We start from the raw sequence: 8,107 nt of genomic DNA on the forward strand, positions 1-8,107 counted from the left end.
TTACAACTTTTAGACAATCAAAGGACTTTTATGGTTTTAAAATGCTCAAATTTGTATTCACATTGAAATCACAAGTCAATAAATAACCCCAAAACTTTCAAACTTCAAAATACATCTCACAATCAACCGCTTTTCAAATTGTTTAAACTTGAAACAACTTTTATCAATCAACATCTATTTGACTCAACAAACAAATCTTGTAAGAGAAATTTGAAATTTGTGATTACATTACCTTTACATCAAGATCTTGTAATCTAAGTGTGGTAAATAAACTACATCTAGATCTTCTAAACTAAATGTGGTAAATAAACTTAAAAGTTTAGTTGAATACAAATGAGTATTAAACAGTTTGGATAAATTATTCTTTCAACTTTGATAATGAAAGATTTTGTGAATATAGAAGAGGTGAACAAAATACAAGGCATGGTGAAAAAATGGGAAATGAAAAGATGAAAGGATATTCAAATAACGAATTGTTCTTCTTTGAAGATCAGACAGGTATTCCCTGAAATAATGATTCTCAAAGAATTATTTTTTTTAAATCCTGTTTTACATACTGTCACAAACCCCAAAATAAATCTGCAGCTTCATGGGCAAACTTACACTACAAAAAAATCATGAAATAGAAATCAATTTTTAGAGACCAAAATAATTAGTTGCAATAATAACTAAATTAGAGACCATTTTAGAAAATAAAAAAATTAGTTTCTAAATTAGTTTTTATTATTATTAAATAATTTCTAAATTGGTATCTAATTAGCAACTAAGGTTTTAATTACCAATTATTTAGTTTTTAAATTTGGTAGAAAAACCTTGGTTGCTAATTAGATACCAATTTAGAAACTATTTAACAATAATAGAAACTAATTTAGAAATCAATTTTTTTTTAGTTTATAAAATGATTTTTAATTTAATTACTATTGTAACTAATTATTTTGGTCTTTAAAAATTAGTTTTTATTTCGTGATATGATTTTTTTTTTGTGTACTTCATGTAATAAATTCTGAGAGAAAAATCCTCATAATAGATGACACTTGACTCAACCAAATAGTCATTGCCTTTGGAATTTGGTTGTAACGACACCTTTTTTTAAAGAAACAGAAACAGCGTGCCACATTCTTCTTCACACCACAGTACCATCTTTTCTTCTTTCTCTCTCTCTCCAATTCTCTTCTCTCCCTCTCTCTTAATTTCTCTCTCAATCTTCATCTATTTTAGAATCTGATCATACCACGTTGTAGCAGAGGAGTTAAGGAACATTTCTACCCGATCAGATTTTCAAACAGAGTAAGTTCATTTTTACTCTAAATATCCTTTGTTTTCTGTTTTCCCTAGGATTTAATTATCAATCTTGGTGGGGTCAGTTGAGAAGTTTAATCTTCTCAACTTATTCTATTATATACTGAAATTTTGTTCTGTTTGGATAATTTGCATTAGGCCCGTAAATCTTGAAGCTTATCCAAACGGTGGGGAATAAAATTCTAAAAGTTGCTTGAAAAGCAAGCAATTGAGGTAAGGGAAGCTAAATTTAATTTTTAATAGCACCCTAGGATAGAATATTTGAATGCGGAAGGGACATGGTCCCAATATTGAATTTCTCTTGCATGGGTGTTATTTGTTTATATATTGTGTGTTTTGTTTATATATTATTTAAATTTGTGGAAATATTGGGTTTTGATGATTTAGTATTAAAGTGTATTTTTTTTATGTCAAATAAACTTTTGAATATTGTGGATAACTTTTTGAATGATATTGTATGACGAAATGGTATGAAATTGAATTCATACATTTGGGATAATGTATGGACTGATGTTTGTTGTGTATTAAGTATTGATGTCGGGATAATGTATGGACTGATGTTTGCTGTGTATTAAGTATTGATGCCTATGTGGTAACAGAGATCTCCGAGCTTCACTGATGATCTAAGTCACATAGACTAAGATATCAGGTGGTGAGAAGCTTATGGGGGAGTTCATGCACACCGTGACATATGAGATGCACAGCTTGGGTTGTATTGAACTTACCCTGATCCTTTCTGTTGGATTCGCTGGTAATCTTTGGATCAGGTGTTAGTCTCTGGTAGGACTTACTTAATACGGGTCTTCCGGAAGACGTTGTTTGTTGAATATTCTGGATGTGTAGATCCATGTGAGATCTATGTGATTGTTTTAATGTTGGGAATTGAAGAAGATTGTGTAATTTGAGAAATTGATCATGTAACTTGGTTTTCTCTTTGGACTTAAGTGTGTATATTATAAAATTCTATTTTCAGTAGCTTACCCTTGCTTTTCTTGCTGTGTTTGAACTGCGATGACTGTACTATGTACATGAGCAGATGACCATACAGGTGCAGGAGAGCCTTAGAGGTTACAGAGTTTTATTTTGAGCTGTGGATATGTAAATATTTGTATTTCTATAAATCCTAATCATGTATTAGGAATGTTTTGAAAAACTCCAAGTTTGTATAGAAACTGGTAGAACTTTTATTGTAATAGTTATATGTAAATTATGGGGTGTTACATTGGTGCTTCTGAAATGTGTAATTTCTTTTCAGAAACAAAGACTTATGTGGCCTCTGCTGTTTACTTTTGCTTAGTACAATTTATAGGTCATGTATAGACCTGAAAGATATATGACCTCTTCATCTTTGTTTGTTTGTGGATGATAATTTATATGAAATTGAATTTTTATGAGTTTGAGGAAGCCAAAGAATCTTCAATATCACCTTTTATTATCATAAAGTGAGAACTTAAAGAAATACTAAACCTTACTGCAGAAGAATTAATTAGATGACATGAAAAATGGGTACCTGTTACTGTAATCCTTGAGGATCTAAACAAGTTCTCACCAAAACAGAACTTTTATCACTGCATATTGAGCTGAGAAATAATGAATCAGTACTTTGTCTGTAGAAAGGCATCGAAATTAATATTTGGGATATTAACAACCTCACTAAGATCTAGAATTCCAAACCTAAGAGTCATTACTTCAGTCCTACTTTTCATCTTTGTTATGTTGTTAACTTATCTTCCTCCAGTTTATCTTATACTGGTGCACAGTATTTTCAGTGCTTGATTTTACAATTTCTTTTAACCTGTGGAGCCACCTAAGGATAGACAACCTTGGTATATTTACACCCACTTGGTTCACATCTGCCACATTTCTTATGAAAGATGACCATAGAAAATTTGTTGCTGGCACCAACAGTCATCAAGTAAAATTAATTAGTGGATTTGTCTCAAATTCCAAAATAAATGAAGAAATTTATTTTCTATATAATATAATCTAATAATGCAAAATTGGTTGTCTGGAAAATGCTGTATAGACTTGTGGTTGTCAAATGGTGCAACTGCATTAACTTAGCTTCACTTTGTTACCAACTTTGTTTTATTTTGCTTCTGTTGTGTTGGGATAGCACCTATTGTAGAAAAGTGGCAGAAACTTGCCTTGGTGATCTGGCATCTGTGTAAAAACCTGTATAATAAGCCTTGTTAAGGAGAGTAGATTTGATGGAGGGTAGCCTAATTGCTAGAGGCAATAGGAGACTGTGAAAATCTACTGGTTAAATAATTAATAAGGATTTAGAGGTCAATATTTTATCCACAGACATGTTTTATTGTATAGAACTGACCTTAATTACTCAGAAAAAGCATCCTGTTATTGTTGTCGTTTTTGTTGACTGTGTTTTTATTCAGTGTTATTTGAATTGTTTTCGCAAATAATTTTATTGCAGGAAAAATGCTCTTGAAGCATCAGATCCATAGTCAGGCACCCAGAGCTACCTATTATAGCTTCATGTGGCAAGAGCTACTCCGTACTTTTCCTTAATGTTACAATTTTTTTAAGGATTATATTTTGACACTTCGCTATACTTTACACTCACATAATTTTTTTTAATAAAAATATAATTAAAATGTAAAATATTAAAATAATTTTTGAAATTAAAAATTTTAAATAATTAAAATTTAATATTTATTAAAATGTAGGATGGAGTATTAATAAAAATATAATTAAAATGTAAAATATTAAAATAATTTTTAAAATTAAAAAAATTAAATAATTAAAATTTTAATATTTATTGGGACTTAGGGTGGAGTAAAAAAAGATATTTTTGTTCTTTTAATTATGAGGAATCTTCCCTAAAATTTGTTTACTTGTGAAGAAACCCAGTTTTTTATGACTTTGACATGGTAAACGTGTCTACACTAAAACTAGGATCCTCAATGGTTGTTAGAATTCTGTGTACTTATTTTCTTCTTATAGTTTGTTGTTTTTTAGGTAGTTCTTTATTCATGTAGTTATAACAATTTATATAATTTCTTATCGGTTGAAGGTTTTCCTGAACCAACATATATGCACGTTATTTTTTACTCCAAATTTGATGTTAAAGGTAAAAAACTCCAAATTTGATGTTAAAGGTTAGTTTTTTTTCTTGTTTTTCAATAGTGTTAGAAGATCTTCATTGAAAAACAATACAATATACACATAAAAAAAAACACACACACATAAATTATCAAACATCTGCTTCAAGTTTCTAAATCAATACAAATTATTTCGTGATATATTTATTGTCAACAACTTTATAGATAGACAAAAAGAAAGTACATGCACGCAAGAATTTGAAATGGTAAAAAAATTTGAAAATATTACTTCTTTAATAATAAGGAGTGTTACACAATTATTACCAAATAATTAGAAAACTACCCTCACTAATAAGATAAATTTTATCAAAACAATACTCTAATGGTCCTAAATACATTTATTGAACATGAACACTTATATTTTGATGCAGTGCGTCACTGTCCTGGTTGTGAGGAATGTTTATTCTTTTTGGCGTAATATACGTGAATGCAGAGAAATACGGAGGCAGGAATAAAGATAAAAATCACAACAAAGAGGGAACAATAAATAATAATTTTAATTATGTTAATTCCTTGGAAATCTTCCTTAGAGACATCACCATTTTGAAGAAGTCTACGGTGGTGCCCATCAACTAGGTCAGTGGCCGCCAAAACTACCGTTGAAAACAAAAAAAGAATGCACATGCTCTTGTTGAGTGACTTTGTCCACATCATTCTGTATGAAGAAGATTTGGTTGGAAGAGTTAACTCTGAAGACCTTAGAAAAAATGTGAATTAAAGAGTTAGTTGTGATGAGAGATAGTTGCATATTCAGTTGATTTATATATTAGTTTTACAGAAGAGAGGTGAAGAGGAAATCAGTATAATGCATTCATGCAGTTTAGTGATCATTGTGAGAGGAAAAGTTATTATAGTTACATCCTTAATTTTGTCCAAAATTACATGATAATCATTTTAAATGAGAAATGATTTAGCACCTTTATTTAGTATATTTAGTTTATTTGTATATTAGTTTCATAGAAAAGATGTGAGGAGAAAATCAATGTAGTATATGCATGCAATTTAGTAATGAATGAGAGAAAATTATTACTGTTACATGCTTGATTTTGTTTCAAATTACATGACAATCATTTTAAATGAAAAATGATTTAAAAAAACATGTGTGATTATTTATTGTACTCTGAATCCTCACTCCATTGTCTCATTTTTTTTATAATTAATATAAAAAAACAGAAAGTATAAAAACATTCCATTTTTTAACGATTTTTATTTGTAATCAACGACATCTGTTACATTATTATAGTAAAAAAAAATACCTCATAAGCAAATAATCAATCACTATTTTTTTTCTTTGAAATGTGATGAACTTGTTTATTTAACTTTTTTTTCATAAAGACACAATTATCAAAACTAACTGGATTGATTAAATCATTATTTTATATAATTTTTAATTTAAATTGTACAGAAATTAATTTCTTAAAAATTGTTTCTATTTTCTTTATAATAATCATAATCAATTACTACATCAATAAAATAATGTATTTATTTATGATATATTTAGTTATTTTAAACATTTTAATTGATAGCGCAATCATATACTTTTTAATTGGAAAGTTAGTATATTTTGATATATTTTATTCAAATTTTTATAAAATTTAAATTAAAAAATTTGTAAGATTTATTTTTATTTTATATATATATATATATATATATATATATATATATATATATATATATATATATTAAGAATATTTTACCACATAATAACACCTTAATTTAATATGTTCTTACATGAAGTTGAATTTATTTTGTTACTTTAATTTTTAAATATGCATAATTATATATTGATTACCGTTAATGATGTGTATATTTTGATTTGAATTGATTTAAATGAATTAATAGAATTAATATATACTACATATTATTCATATAATTTCATATCATATTAAAATTAATATTATTTTAAGTTAAACATTTTTGGTTGATTCATTTGTAATTTCCCATTGAGTTATGATGTTTTGATCAATAAAAGTTTCATTTTTCAATTTTTTATAACAATTATTTTTATTGTCTAATCTCTTGTTAAACTAGTTTTTGTAAGAGGTTGTACTTGAACACATGATTGAGAGTCTTCCTTATCTTAAACTTTGATTTATTAGTTAGTTCGCATTGTTCTAATTAATTTCTTTGGCGCATGATTCAAGAGAGAGGAGATAAACATTCTCATGAAGTATACGCATGGAACAAAGTGAGTATTAATTAAACCAGTAGACGCATGTTTTACGGGTGACTCATGCTTTCCGGGTGAGCTTCAGTTGAATCAGATTAATGCATGTTCAATCTTGTTTAGCTCTGTTTGAGGATTGAGAAAGAATAATCTTTAGAGAACCTGTGAGGAATTCATTGGTGGAAGAACTTGGGAGTCAATCTGCATTCTTTACTGATTTTAATCATCATTTAACGATCACAACCCCTTTTGCTCTACTGTTATTGCTAATTTTTATTGCTTGCAGAAAGATTTTGAATTTTGTTCATTGTAATCACTATTGGATTTGTTGGGAGACGACTTGGGATCATCTGACCACTTTTATATTATCATCTCTCTAATGTTAAATAAGTATATGCTGGAATCATCTTAATTTGATAGCAAAACAACGACTATCAAATCATCAACAAAAAATTAAAATTAAATTAATTTGTGACTTATAAATAGGTGGAGCAGGAGAGAAGGTGAAGTAATGGTAGGTGAAGCTACGAGAGAAAAAAAAAAGGAGAGAGAAAGGAGATTTGGAATAAGGAGGTTTTAAATCTTCATACTTATATAACTCTATTTTTATTATATCTTTCCAACTAAAGATAAGGAAACTGAGGTTAAACTTTTTTTTATATTAATTTTAATAAATTTATGTGTAGTTTATTAACTTTTTATTTATTTTAAACTTTATTTTATTATTTCTAATAATTTTTACTTAATCAGTGGTTTTTTATTTTATTTTCAGTTACGTAGTCCTATTTATTTATTTATTTTGTCATTTTAGTTATGTACTAATCTTATTTATTTATTTTATTAATCTCCACTTCCTAGTCATCTTATTTATCTCCAGTTACGTATTAGTTCTAATTATTTATATTTATTTTCACTTACGCACTAGTTTCATTTATTTTGTTTATCTCCAATTACACATTAGTTTTATCTATTTATTTTTAGTTATGCATTGGTCCTATTTATTTTATTTATCTCCAATTACAATTTGATATCAATTCAAATAGAACTGACAGTAAAATTGAGAATTTAGGATTACGGAACCGAATAAATTCAAAATAGTAACAATAAAAACTTGGATAAAGGAAGGTGCCACAAACAAAGTTTGATAAGTCTAAGGATGACCGCGACAAGAATTGGTGGATTCTTAATAAGATCACAAGATGCACAAAAAAACTCTTTAGCAGAGAAATATTCTTTCTTTAATTTTTCAAAATATTCATCCTCATTCTGGTTTCCAAAAGTGTATAAATACAAATTTAGTTATAGATCTTGACTAGTTTGTAAGTAAATAAAATAAAAATACAAACCTACATTTCAAGAAGTGATCATTTGTCCTAGTGATTAGGTTTTTTTTTTTTGATAGGCAATAATAAATTAATAAATGCGAGCCACTTCAGGGGTGGTTCAACCCTTATACAAAGGAAACAAAAGATACTAAACCAACTACTAGCTAAAATTTCCAAACTAACAAACACAAACA

At 27.8% G+C, this 8,107-nt stretch overlaps 1 long non-coding RNA gene across 1 annotated transcript; it reads left to right on the forward strand.

The window, feature by feature from the left end:
- Positions 1-1,127: 1,127 nt before the first annotated feature.
- LOC137819032 (uncharacterized) lies at positions 1,128-2,492 on the forward strand. The gene is made up of 3 exons (XR_011082221.2): positions 1,128-1,287; positions 1,438-1,512; positions 2,336-2,492. It is a non-coding gene; the product is annotated as an uncharacterized LOC137819032 (long non-coding RNA).
- Positions 2,493-8,107: the final 5,615 nt, after the last annotated feature.

Source organism: Phaseolus vulgaris, chromosome 10 (assembly GCF_051622355.1).
Source record: "Phaseolus vulgaris cultivar YP4 chromosome 10, ASM5162235v1, whole genome shotgun sequence".
Taxonomy (NCBI): Eukaryota; Viridiplantae; Streptophyta; class Magnoliopsida; order Fabales; family Fabaceae; genus Phaseolus; species Phaseolus vulgaris.